Source organism: Vipera berus (genome assembly GCF_964194415.1).
Source record: "Vipera berus genome assembly, chromosome: 10".
NCBI lineage: Eukaryota > Metazoa > Chordata > Lepidosauria > Squamata > Viperidae > Vipera > Vipera berus.
This window is the reverse complement of record NC_138213.1, coordinates 19211231-19225736: the sequence shown is the minus strand read 5'-3', so window position 1 is coordinate 19225736 and position 14506 is coordinate 19211231. Positions and strand designations below refer to the sequence as shown.

The window sequence follows — 14506 nt, the reverse complement described above, 5'->3', positions numbered from 1 at the left end:
AACCTCGGCTCTTTTATGACTCGTGGACTTCAACTCCCAGAATGCCTGAGTCAGCTATCTGAGGCTGCTGGTCTGAGGGACCACGTCTCATTACAAAGTTGCTCAGATGTGAAGTTCTACAGCACAGGCCCTGTAGCAGGTACCTTGTAAAGGTCTTCCCTTAGGAGTTGTGATTGGTGCCCACTCCTCCGATTTTAGGGGAGAATCATGCTTTTAAGCAAGCTGTATTGTTATCGGGTTATGACCCAAGCAAGCAAGCAAGCAATAAGCAATGTTGTTATGGCCTTCAACCAGCAAATTCAGCTTATCATTACAGCCCTGTACTATCGATATTTTCATTGTCTTTTCAATGCATTCCACCCAACAGACTAGCCCTACCAAAATTTCAAAATCTAAATTCCCAAATGTAAAGGAAAAAAAGTGAGCCTTTCCAAAAAAAAAAAGCAGAGCACAATCGATTCACAGCCAGGTGCTGTTAGTACAGTTATGCGGGGAAAGGAAATCTTACAGGTTGACCTCAACTTACGACCATTTGTTTAAAGACTTGCTGAAGTTAAGTGGCAATGAAAAAAGTTTATCTATTTATTTATCTCTGGTCCTGACACTTATGACCACCGTAGCATCCATGCGGTCACGTAATAAAAATTTGGGCCCTTGAAAACCATCATGTACTTATGACAGCTGCAGCGTTGCAGGGTGGCACGTTCGACGTTTGCAATCTTTGTAGGGAGCTTCCAATAAGCAAAGCCAATGGGGGAAGCCAGCTTTGCTTAACCCTTACTTAACAACCACAGCAAAAAAGATTATAAAATTGGATATATAAAAAATAGTCCTAAAGATGTGAGTCTCGGGTATATTCATATTTAAAACTAGAAACACGGATCACCAAGACTAAAAATTTATTAAAACTGAGCTTTCGTCAGCTCTTGCTGACATCATCAGAGTGTAAGCACGTTCTTACAGTCTCTGTACAGCCAGCAGTTTAGCTAATGAGCGCGTTTTACGGGTCTGTTCGGCCCCCACCCTCCCATAATCAATTGCATCGTTCTCGTTTCCGTCAGACTCGTTGGTGTCTGTTTAAATTTTGGCGCTCTGCCTCTCTCTACTCGCCCCGTCCTTGGGTCCGGTCTACCTCATTGTCGTCACTTGCTGTAACAGTGTGTCGGTTGGCAAGAGGTTACGATCCTCTACTCCCCTGTTCGTGCGGGGGGGTGGTGGTGTGAATCGTTGGTTCATCCTTTCCATCTTTCTGCCTAATGATTCATGCCGGGGCAGCATCTGATAAGCTGGCAATAACTCGATGATTGTGCGTGGCAAGACGAGCGCTCCCCGCGGGCGAGGCGATTAGAGAGAGGCAGAGTGCCAAAACTTAAACAGACATCAAAGAGTCTGACGAAAACGAGAACGATGCAAATGATTATGGGAGGGTGGGGCCCGAACAGACCCGTAAAACGCACTCATTAGCTAAACTGCTGGCTGTACAGAGACTGTAAGAACGTGCCTCCCAATTCTGGCTTACAGTCTGACAATGTCAGCCGGCGCTGACGAAAGCTGAGTTTTAATAAATTTTTAGTGTTGGTGATCCGTGTTTCTAGTTTTATATAAGCAAGACATTTGTTAAGTGACTTTTGCCCCATTTTATGACCTTTCCTGCCACAGTTGTTAAGTGAATCATTGCAGTCGTTAAGTTAGCAACACGGTTGTTAAGTGAATGTGGCTGCCTCATTGACTTGACTTGTCAGAAGGTGGCAAGAGGGGATCACGTGACCCTGGCACACTGCGACCGTCATAAAGATGAGCCAGTTGCCAAGCGTCTGAATTTTGATCACGTGGGCACGGGGATGCTGCGAAGGTCGTAATTGTGAAAGATGGTCATAGGTCACTTTTTCCAGTGCCATTGTAACGTCGTTCGTCGGTAAATGAACTGTTGTAAACCGAGGACTACTTGAGTGAAAGAAAAAAACTCCAAAGACAAAAGTGCAGAAATCAAAGGAAAGAAAATATATATATAAATAAGTGATTCCTGATTTTCCTTTACAGCAGTTGTTAGAGTAACTAGAAATAAAACACAACCTCTTCAGTTACAGCATCCTATTGACTCTTTATTTCTTAAATAGATATTCAGGGCACTTTCATGCACTTCCACATAATGTTGTGTTAAGCACAGTCTGCCTTTTTACGAGCTCCCCTTATCAGGCTGGTTCAAGCAGGAACCCCATTAACGGTCCTTGTTTATCACACCACATACAAAGTTGCGGTCCCTGCGGGAGAAAGGAGAGACCTGGAAGCTTGCACGAAATGCATTGTGAGTCACTTCTCGGAAAGCCAACGAAGAGACCGTCTCTTATGACTCAAACCAGGGACAGCACCTGCTAACGAAAGCAGTTCAGAGACAGAAACTCTATTTTCATCCATGCAGCCTATTGATGAGGTACAAAAGGGATAGAGTTTGCCCCAAGGTGGGATAACTGTTGTTGGAAGTCAGCACCCACCCCTCCTCCTAGAAAGGAAACATTTTGGGGGGATATTGCAAAGGACAGAATAGTTGTTGTGGTTAGCTGCGAAGTCGTGTCCGACCCATCGCGACCCAATGGACAACGTTCCTCCAGGCCTTCCTGTCCTCTACCATCTTCTGGAGTCCCTTTAAGCTCACGCTTCCTGCTTCAATGACTCCATCCAGCCACCTCATTCTCTGTCGTCCCCTTCTTCTCTTGCCCTCAATCTTTCCCAGCATTAGGCTCTTCTCCAGTGAGTCCTTCCTTCTCATTAGGTGACCAAAGTATTTGAGTTTTAGCTTCAGGATCTGGCCTTCTAAAGAGCAGTCAGGGTTGATCTCCTCTAGGACTGACCGGTTTTATATTTCCCCAAAGGAATAATGAAAAATCTTAGGCAAAGACAGCCCAAGTCTCCCTCCCCCAAGCAGAAATCAAACAGAAGTCAGTAGCACCAGGAAGCTTAGAGCTGATAGGCTTAGAAAGACAAAGATCCCTAGAACCAACAAGCCCTCATCCAAAAAATCCAACACAGGACATAGCCATCAGCCACAGCTGCAGGGAAGCAGGATTAACCCACCACCACAATAATACCAAAAAAGACAAACTCAAAAGCTCAGGTCAAATTCATGCCACAGTAATAGGAAGCAACTTCAAACACAAAAGCCCAAGAAGGTATAAAAACCCAGCAACATGTGGTCAGCTTTCCCAGAGCCACATTTCTGTCTGGCTCTGCTCTTCAATAAAGCAGTCTCCATTTTGCTTATTGCCGGCTTGGACTGGACCCTGATGAAGATTTTTCTTTTAAGACTGTTATTCTCCTTGGTCTCCTTTCCCCTTCCTACAGACGCCCTACTTCCTAACTACTTTCCAGGAAACAATTACAACTTCTTGCTGGATTGGTTCCAGTGTTCCCTGGAGATTGAGCCCTGATGCTTGCTGTCATGTTTTTAACATTTTAACATTTTAAAAAACTGGACAGCCATTTGTCTGAAATGGTATAGGGTTTTCTGCTTGAGTAGGGATTGGACTAGAAGACCTCCAAAGTCCCTTCCAACTCTGTTATTCTGTATTCTGTGTGATTCACATTGATATATTTTTCTCTATTGTCAATACTTTAACCTATTTAAAATATGTTAATTTTAATCATATATTTAAACATCGTGATATTGAAACAATACAATGCATCAAGATTTCTAACAATAATAATGATTTTTTAAAAAAGTTTATAAAATCAAGATGACAGCCACAATCACTTGATCTTACACAGCAACACACGTAAAACAGGACGGGCCTTTGATTGCATGGCCATCATCCTGACTCTTTTGACTTCCCTGGGACACTCTTGAGAAACTGTTTGTCCAGGGGTTGAAAAGTCTCTCCAGCAACATTCTCTTCAGAGTAATCACTACACAGGTTTCTTCCTACGGATTTTAGAGGAAGCCTTAAAAGGCTGCCAGGAAAAGGACTGTCAAAAGAAGGAGGAGGCATTCACATGTTCTCAGACACTCACCATCCCTCAGTAAGTTCACCTATGGATTTCGTTACAAGGAACTCTTCCTTAAGTCTTCTTTAAAGTAAAATGAGCTCAGCCTAGTATGATGTCTACCACTGTAACCTGGTGAATACCCAAAGTTTCTCCACTAGAGATGAGCTGTTGAATATGAGACATGTACAAGAGAATTAATTTCAATAAAAGAGAATATTTGTAGCTCAGGGTCGAAATGAAGGGTCCTTGGAGCTCTCTGACCTTGGTTGTTTTCCTGCAGATCTTTCATTACCCTAACTAGGTAACATCATCAGTGCTAGTGTGCATCTGTGATCGTGAGCCGTTATATTTTTTGCCCGCTTTCTTAGTCTGTTTTTCATTCAGTTGTGCAGTTAATTGGAAGTTTGTATCTGACACTGGTAGGTAGGGCACGCTCTCATAGACATGCAGGATGAAAAGTTGTTCCTTGGTAGAAGTGTGCCTACAGGGAATTTCCCCCCCACTTGTGTGCTAGCCCTGATGCAGCGTATGTATTTTACAAGTCCACCAAATTTGATAAAATGACCCTGTTTACATTGTATTGCACACCCCAATGTGTGTGTGTGTGTGTGTGTGTGTGTGTGTGTGTGTGTGTGTGTGTGTTTGAAGTTACACCTGGAATTTATGGGCAAGGCTGTTCTCTTGGCTCTCAAACCACAAAGCCTGTTAATTCTTCCTTCTCTCCTGGGCAAAGGTTCATAAGAAATTGAGCTCAGGAGCAAGCAGAACTAGCTGCTTTTCTATCCAGAGATCGACAAATATTTTGGGGTGGCGCAAAAAGCAAAACCAGGCCAAACGGTCTGCAATGGCCTCTTTTCAACCACAGGAAGAGGGACTTTTGAAAGCTCAATCAATCAATCAATCAATCAGGATAGAGCTGGAAGGGACCTTGGAGGTCCTCTAGTCCAAATCCCTGTCCATAGCAGGAGACCCTATAGCATTTCAGACAAGTGGCTGTCCGGTCTCTTCTTAAAAACCTCCAGTGATGGAGCACCCACGATTTCTGGTGGCAAGCTGTTCCACTGGTTAATTGTTCTAGCTCTTAGGAAGTTTGTCCTTGATTCCAGGTTGCTTCTCTCCTTGGTTAGTTTCCATCCACTGTTTCTTGCTTTGCCTGCTGGTGCTTTGGGAAATAAATTGATCCCCCTCTTCTTTGTGGCAGCCGCCCCAATACTGGAATGCTGCTACCCCTAGTCCTTCTTTTCTCCATGTAGTGTTAAAGTCTAAAGGTGGTTTTACTTTTGGTTCCCTGCTCTGGACTACCTTGAAGGGCTGACAAAGTGGATAGAGTTTTCCAGAGAGAACAGTAACAATACACACCACATGGCACAGAAGCGCAGCCTTGCCCAGAAGGAAACAGAGATGTTCCTCAAGTCCCTGGCCTTTCTGCATTATTCAAATTCTTCACCTTCAGCTCTTTGACCTCGAGGAGGAAATTAATCCCTCAAAAGGTTTCATTCCAAGTTTACGAGTCGCCCCCAAGGCATCCATCAGAAAAGATGGACATCAGAGTTTCTTGGTTGGCAACGTAAGAAATTTGAGGATTCATTGACCCAAACGATTTGGTCTTCTTTGTTACTGATTTTTAAAATATTATAATATTCTATGGTACATAAGTATATCCGTGGGTAAATGTTTTCATGTTAAAGGTGTGAATTATTTTCAAAACTATGGAATTTGACCTTTTTCTCAAGAACTTTGGGTGTGGTGAAGTTATATTGAGAAACTAGAAAAATCCGAACAGCAAGGACTGGATTCAATAAAGATAAGGTAAAGGTAAAGGTTCCCCCGCACATGCGTGCTAGTCGTTTCCGACTCTAGGGGCCGGTGCTCATCTCCGTTTCAAAGCCGAAGAGCCAGCGCTTGTCCGAGGATGTCTCCGTGGTCATGTGGCCGGCATGACTAGACGCCAAAGGCGCACGGAACGCTGTTACCTTCCCACCGTGGTGGTCCCTATTTTTCTACTTGCATTTTTACGTGCTTTTGAACTGCTAGGTTGGCAGAAGCTGGGACGAGTAACAGGCGCTCACTCTGTTACGCGGCACTTGGGATTCGACCCGCCAAACTGCCGACCTTCTGATCGACAAGCTCAGCGTCCTAACCCACTGAGCCACCGCGTCCATTGAGCCACCGCGTCAATAAAGATACAATTTATCAATTTTTGAAAAGGCCTTTTTTAAACCAATAGAAAAATGATATGGATGTCATGATATCTTACAAGAATTAACACATTTTCATGATTAATATGTTTTGTCATTATATAAACTATATTTAGGTGTATATAGCTAATATATTATTTCTAGGATTGTTGGTTTTTTTGCATTGGTCTGTTCTTTTGATTTCTTTGTTTGCTAATAGAATTTACATAGGATTTAATGATAGAATTTAATAATTAATTAGATTATCTTATGGACAGGCACGCACTAACCATTTCATTTCATGGCTATTTGTTTCTAATATAAGTTTTCTGTGGAAGCTTGAAGAAAAGAAAAAAAAAGTCCACTCTCCATCAGTCAATTTTTCAGAAGCTTGGTATCACACTGAATTGAATTGAATTGAATTTATTGAATTTATATACCGCCCTTTTCCCATAGGACTCAGGGCGGTTTACAAAGTATTTAAAAACGTCCATACAATACAAAAGTTAAAAACAGTTAAAATAATTAAATTTAATCCCTGAACAAATATAAAACCCCATTTAAAAACTCTCAGCCTGGGCTGGAAATCTCAAAGAGCCAGGTCTTCAGGTCCCGGCGGAATGACCGAAGGTCGGGGGCAGTCCTAAGCTCCACGGGCATGTTTGCTGGTAAATGGAGAATGAGATTCACTAGGGACCAAGGAGGAGGAAGTCCATCCCAGAAAGAGAAGGGGAAAGGAAATACATCATAGGGTAGGAGGGTCTGACTGCCCACATTGTGATTTCTCCACATGGCCACGTGGTGGCAGCACACTCCCTGTCTGGTATTACATAATACCATCATATAAAGACGTATAACGGTAGTTATACAAATGCAAATACACATTTGTAGTTTGCTAGTTGTCATAAACACCTGAGAGATATAAGTAATAAACTTGAGATAGACATAAAAACCTGAGAAATATAAAATAAACATGCATACATACGAGGTATAAAACCTGAAAGATATAAAAATCAACATGAGATATATGAGACATAGAAACCTGAGATATATGGAAGTAAACATGCGTCCACATAGGACATAAAACCTGAGATATATAAAATAAACATGCATACATAGTGCAATAATAAAAACTGCCATTTCAGGCTGAGGTTTTGCTTGTTGTGTTCAAGACCTGAAAGATATAAAAGAACGTGCATATATTTTGCAATAATAACAATTGCCTTTTCAGGCCTCAATAGTCTGGATCAAGTTGAAGGCACTTTTCTTCTTGAAGTCAGGATTCAACAGGGAAAGCAATGAGTTCAGTCTTCAAGAGGCAAAAGCAGGACAAGTTCTGTGATGGGCCTGATGAAGGTTTTTATGATGGCTTGCTTTGCAACCACCTTACGTACCTTCCCATCATCACTAAGAATGGCCTTCTTGATAAGTCCCATGGGCCACTCAATTCTTTGAACATGTTGGTCCTTGAGCAGAACAAGGTCTCCAACTTGGAGATTGGGGTACTGATTTTTCCATTTTCTGCGACTTTGCAAAAGAGAAAGATATTCCATCTTCCATCGATTCCAAAAGCAGTTGGCGAGGTGTTGTACTCGCCTCCATTGATCATGATACAAAGTTCCTGTTCCGAAATCTCCAGGTGGAACAGGAACAGATCCGAGCTTTTGAGTGAGAAGAGTAGCTGGAGTGAGGATGGTTGGGAATTGTGGATCTGTAGACACTGGAACTAGTGGCCTTGAGTTGATTATAGCAGACACTTCTGCTAATAAGGTGGTCAAGACCTCATGAGTGAGCCTTGTGGAGTTCAAGTCCATTAACATAGAGTCCAATATTCTACATGTAATTCCTATCATTCTCTCCCATGAGCCGCCCATGTGGGAAGAGTGTGGAGAATTGAAGATCCAAGTACAGCCCTTTTCAGCTAAAAAGTCCTGGACTGACTTAGAATTGATTTCTACTCCTGCTGGGAAGGGACATTCTCAGAGTTCATAAAATACGCCAGCAGTGCGAAGGACCTGACGATGCCCCATATGCACAAAGACTTGACCTAGGATGGGTAATAGTGGGAGATGTATGCTTAAATAGGATGCGCACACCGTCTGAGATCAACTCCTTTAAAACTAACATTTTAAGCAATGGGTGTGCATCTCGCTTCAGACAATGTCCTCACTACTATGAAGTGAAGGAGAAACCTCTTGACACTATCCAGGTATCTGATTTTACCTCTGTCACCTGTGATGACAACTTAGGTAGCACAGTGTTTCATACTACACGTGATGACAACAGAATAGCCATGTCCGTTGAAGACAGAGAATTCATCAATGTGATGGATACTGCATTCTCCAAAGATATGTCTAACAACTGAGTCGCACCTTTACCTTTTCGTACTACCAGAGCCAGACTCCCAAACAATCGCAATCAAGCACTATCTAGACTCAAATCACTACAACGAACATTAAAGAACAGGTCTGAAATGAAGGACCATTTCATTGCCTGTATGAAAAAGATCTTTGACAACGACCATGCTGAACCAGCCCCACCTCTTCAAGAATTTTGTCAAGAGAATACGATGGTCATAGCAAACACTCTTTTCCAACAACCCAAGAGACGGCTGTACACATGGACATCACCAGACGGTCGACACAGAAATCAGATTGACTATGTGCTCTGCAGCCAAATACGGAGAAGCTCTATACAGTCAGTGAAAACAAGACCAGGAGCTGACTGTGGCTCAGACCATGAGCTCCTCGTTGCAAAATTTACGCTTAAATTGAAGAAAGTAGGGAAAAGCACTCAGGTATGAATTAAATCATATCCCTGTTCAATATACAGTAGAGGTGACAAATAGATTTAAGGAATTAGATCTGATAGACAGAGTGCCTGAAGAACTATGGACAGAGGTTCGCAACATTGTACAACAGGTAGCAACCAAAACCATCCCAAAGAAAAAGAAATGCAAGAAAGAAAAATGGCTGTCTGAGGAAGCTTTGCAAATAGCTGAGGAAAGGAGGGAACCGAAAGGCAAGGGAGAAAAAGAAAGATATGCCCAATTAAATGCAGAATTCCAAAGAATAGCTAGAAGAGATAAGAATGCCTTCTTAAATGAACAGTGCAAAGAAATAGAAGAAAACAATAGAATAGGGAAGACCAGAGATCTTTTCAAGAAAATTGGAGAGATGAAAGGAACGTTTCATGCAAAAATGGGCATGATAAAGGACCAAAATGGCAGGGACCTAACAGAGGCAGAAGAGATTAAGAAGAGATGGCAAAATTACACAGAAGAACTATACAAGAATGAGCTTAACGTCCCTGAAAATCACAATGAGGTGGTCACTGACCTCGAGCCAGACATCCTAGAATGTGAAGTGAAGTGGGCCTTAGAAAAGCTGAGCAACAACAAAGCTAGTGGAGGTGACAGTATTCCAGCTGAGCTATTCAAAATCTTAAAAGACGATGCAGTAAAAGTGCTACACTCAATTTGCCAGCAAATTTGGAAAACTCAACAGTGGCCACAGGATTGGAAAAGATCAGTTTACATTCCAATTCCAAAGAAAGGCAGTGCCAAAGAATGTTCAAACTATCGCACCATTGCACTCATTTCACATGCTAGTAAAGTTATGCTTAAAATTCTACAAGCTAGACTCCAGCAGTATGTGGATCGAGAACTACCAGAAGTACAGGCAGGATTTCGAAGAGGCAGAGGAACTAGAGATCAAATTGCTAACATACGCTGGATCATGGAGAAAGCTAGAGAGTTCCAGAAAAACATCTACTTCTGCTTCATTGACTATGCTAAAGCCTTTGATTGTGTGGATCATAACAAACTGTGGCAAGTCCTTAAAGAGATGGGCATACCAGACCATCTTATTTGTCTCTTGAGAAACCTATATGCGGGCCAAGAAGCAACAGTGAGAACTGGACACGGAACCACTGATTGGTTCAAAATTGGGAAAGGAGTCCGGCAAGGCTGTATACTGTCGCCTTGCCTATTTAACTTATATGCAGAGCACATCATGAGAAAAGCAGGGCTAGATGAATCAAAAGTTGGAATTAAGATTGCCGGAAGAAACATCAACAACCTAAGATATGCAGATGATACCACTCTAATGGCAGGAAGTGAAGAGGAACTAAAGAGCCTCTTGTTGCGGGTGAAGAAGGAGAGTGGAAAACTTGGGTTGAAACTAAACATTAAGAAAACCAAGATCATGGCATCTGGCCCTCTCAATTCCTGGCAAATAGACGGGGAAGAAATGGAGGTAGTGACAGATTTTATTTTCCTGGGCTCCAAGATCACTGCAGATGGGGACTGTAGCCAAGAAATTAAAAGACGCTTGCTCCTGGGGAGGAAAGCCATGGCAAATCTAGACAGCACACTAAAAAGCAGAGACATCACCCTGTCAACAAAAGTGTGTATAGTCAAGGCTATGGTCTTCCCAGTTGCAATGTATGGCAGTGAAAGCTGGACCATAAGAAAGGCTGAGCGCCAAAGAATTGAAGCCTTTGAACTATGGTGCTGGAGAAGACTCCTGCGAGTCCCTTGGACTGCAAGGCGATCAAACCGGTCAGTCCTAGAGGAGATCAACCCTGACTGCTCTTTAGAAGGCCAGATCCTGAAGCTAAAACTCAAATACTTTGGCCACCTAATGAGAAGGAAGGACTCACTGGAGAAGAGCCTAATGCTGGGAAAGATTGAGGGCAATAGAAGAAGGGGACGACAGAGAATGAGGTGGCTAGATGGAGTCACTGAAGCAGTAGGCGTGAGCTTAAATGGACTCCAGAAGATGGTAGAGGACAGGAAGGCCTGGAGGAACGTTGTCCATGGGGTCGTGATGGGTCGGACACGACTTCGCAACTAACAACAACAACCAGATAGTTTGAACTCGTAGAAAACACCTTTTATATAGAAATACCTTTATTGCGTGTAGAATGGAATACAATAGGTGGTTGCATTCAGATGGTATTCGTACAGCATTTCCAAGATATTCCCAAGATGTTCCCAAGGTTAGAAAATGGTGATATTCCCAGGATCTGCATATTGACTTTGCTGGGTATCACATGTTTGCTGGTAAATGGAGAATGAGATTTACTAGGGACCAAGGAGGAGGAAGTTCATCCCAGAAAGGGAAGGGGAAAGGAAATACATCATAGGGTAGGAGGGTCTGACTGCCCACATTGTGATTTCTCCACACGGCAACTTGGTGGCAGCACACTGTGGAACTCAGCAACTATGCTTTATTAACCTGGGTGTAAAATGCAACAGAAATTCAGTGAGCATTTACGCGGGGGTGGGGAAAGAAAACAATGTCCCCTTGATTGTGGCTGATTCTGCGAATTGCAAAAGCAATTACAAAGGACCAAGGCAAGCATTTCTTCCCGATCCTACACAGATGAATGAGAGGAAGGGGACCTGACACCCATAATAACAATAAGGCCTTCAGTGTTCAGAAGGGCATTTGAATTTCAGATCAGTACATTTCAGTCTCCCCGTGCATCATACTGCAAGGTCTGGGTTCTTCCTTGAATGTCTTATCTGGCAATGAAATGCCTAGGCTGGAATGCAATCAAGTGAGTAGGTCAGGATGGCTGGGCATAAGCCATTCCTTCACGGAGGTGGGGGGAGAGAGAACGCCGGCCACCTTCCTCCTCATTTCATTATGGATCCCCAGGAAATAATCTGAGTAACACATGGAACCTCCTCCCCACCTCACCCACCCCACTCCGAGGGATTTTCAAAGGGGTGATGAGCTGTTTGGATCTACTTGGCATCTCTGCGGAATTTTAACTGAGAGGAGGGAAAGATCTCCTGGCCTTTTGGTCATGAAAGAAGAAGGAGGCTGTTTGCATTTTTCAGCAGGCCAGGCCAAAAACTGGCAGGGCTCAGCAATCCTCTCTGTTTAGTAGAGAGGACTCAGCCCGAGGCTGGAGAAGGTTAGAGCAAGTGATTTCTGAAAAGAAAGCTGCAGGGAATGGACAACTTTTTGAAACTGGGTCTGGCTAGTCTAAAGAAAAGAAGAAACAGGGGTGACACGATAGCAGTATTCCAGTATTGGAGGGGCTGACACAAAGAGGGGGTCGCGTTATTCTCCAAAGCATCTGAGGGCAGGACGAGAAGCAATGGATAGAAACTGATCGGGGAGAGAAGCAACCTGGAATTAAGGGGAAACTTCCTGACAGTGAGGACAATTAACCAGTGGAACGGCTTGCCACCAGAAATCGTGGGTGCTCCATCACTGGAGGTTTTTAAAAAGAGATTGGACTGTCACTTGTCTGAAATGATATAGGTTCTCCTGCTCAAGGAGGGGGCTGGACTGGAAGACCTCCAAGGTCCCTTCCTATTCTATTCTATTCTATTCTATTCTATTCTATTCTATTCTATTCTATTCTATTCTATTCTATTCTATTCTATTCTATTCTATTCTATATTCTATTCTATTCTATTCTATTCTATTCTTCTATTCTATTCTCCAATATCTATTTTATTCTATATTCCAATATCTATTCTATTCTATTCTATTCTATTCTATTCTATTCTATTCTATTCTATTCTATTCTATTCTATTCTATTCTATTCTATATTCTATTCTATTCTATTCCATTCTATATTCTATTCTATTCTTGACTTACAACCATTTGTTTAGTGACCGTTCAAAGTTACAACAGCACTGAGAAAAATGACTTACGACCATGTTTCACTTACAACCGTTGCAGCATCCCCTTGGTCACATGATCAAAATATGGACGCTTGGCAACTGGTTCATATGTATGACAGTTGCAAGGTCCTGGGATCATGTGATCACTTTTTGTGACCTCCTGACAAGCAAAATCAATGAGGAAGCCAGATTAACTTAACAACCATGTTCCTAACTTAACAAGTGCAGTGATTCACTTAACAACAGTAGCCAGAGAGGTCGTAAAATGGAGTAAAACTCACTTAGCCAATGTCCCACTTCGCACCTGCAATTTTGAGCTCAGTTGTGGACTACTTGTATATTCATTATGGTCTGGACTAGAGGCACTGAAATGCCCAAGAACCTCACTTTTTCCTCCTGGAATGGACTGGCCCAGCTGCAGAACCTGGTCTAAACCAGGGCAGTCTCAGCCTCCCTCTGGTCACCGCCCCAGGGTCCCTTCCCTTGTCAGCCCCCGGCCTGGAAGAATCTCTTCAGCCGCTGGTGTGGCTCGAATCAGGCAGCCAAATGAGCAGGCCCTGTGATTTCGCTGCTCTCCAGTGCAGGAATCAGGGATCAGAGGAGAGCCAGTTAAACCAAGTGGTTGAAGGTGCTGGATTGGAATCTGGGAGAGTCGGAGGTGTAATTTTACCTTAACCACAGAGTTTTTGCCACAATCTCTCCCTTTCAGCCCTAGCAAGGAGGCCAGGATAAACCACTTTTAAAATGTCACTGAGGGTATTACAGGGAACTGCCCAGATAGTCACCGGGAGTCAGGACTGACTCAAACAAGCAAGCCAGGTTGTCGGATAGCACAACCTGCACAGCCAGTACCTCAATTGTATATTCCTCATCAAACACCTTCTATTGTACCACTGGCTGGTGACTCAAAATTAAAGAAGTCAGGACAGAATTACAGGGCTTGGGTCAGTGAGGTTGGACTTTTGCTACGCAGAGAAGGTACTCACATGATGGTGTTTAATCCTCCTGCCCAGCCATGGACTCCTGACATATGGGACTTGGATAATAGAGCATGCACAACATTATTGATGTCAATGGACACTGAATTGCAGCTCACGTTTTCACAAGATGCAACTGCCCAACAAATTTGGACTCAGTTAGAGACATGTTATCAGCCTACGTCAATTGAGTCTACATGTTTACTTTTGTCTGAGTTCCATGGTTCCAGATTAAAACCTGGTGAACATATTGGAGCACATTTGACTAAAATGAAAGGTATTAGAAAAGAACTGGGTGAAAAAGGCTATCCTATTGATGATTTTCAAATGATCAGCATTATCATCAATTCTTTGAATCATGAGTGGAAAGATGCTATTTCCAAGATCAATCAAGTGCCTATTGCTCAATGCACAGTGGATCATGTATGCAGAATTTTAACCGAAGAAGAGGCACTTATGCAAGCTGCGCCACATTTAAGGGAACCACCTGCATCAAAGGCTTCAGTGAGGCGTCCCTTCCGTGGAAGGGCCTACGTTCCAACGATGCCAAGATGCTACATCTGCAGTCGTGTGGGACACGCCACCCGGGATTGTCCCCAACGAGTTCCAGCGCCCGTCACGTACCAGCCCAGAGGAACAGATTCCAGAGGAGGCAGAGGTAGAGGCGGACGACAAGGTTGGGGTCGTGGTTCCAGGCGTGATCCACAAGCTCCACTTGTCA

General features: G+C 43.2%; 1 protein-coding gene across 1 annotated transcript in view; it reads right to left on the bottom strand.

The window, feature by feature from the left end:
- The window catches only part of FA2H (fatty acid 2-hydroxylase), a gene marked incomplete at both ends in the record, with an annotated part of 55182 nt that overhangs the window by 29821 nt on the left and 10855 nt on the right, over positions 1 to 14506 (bottom strand). The window lies entirely within an intron of this gene.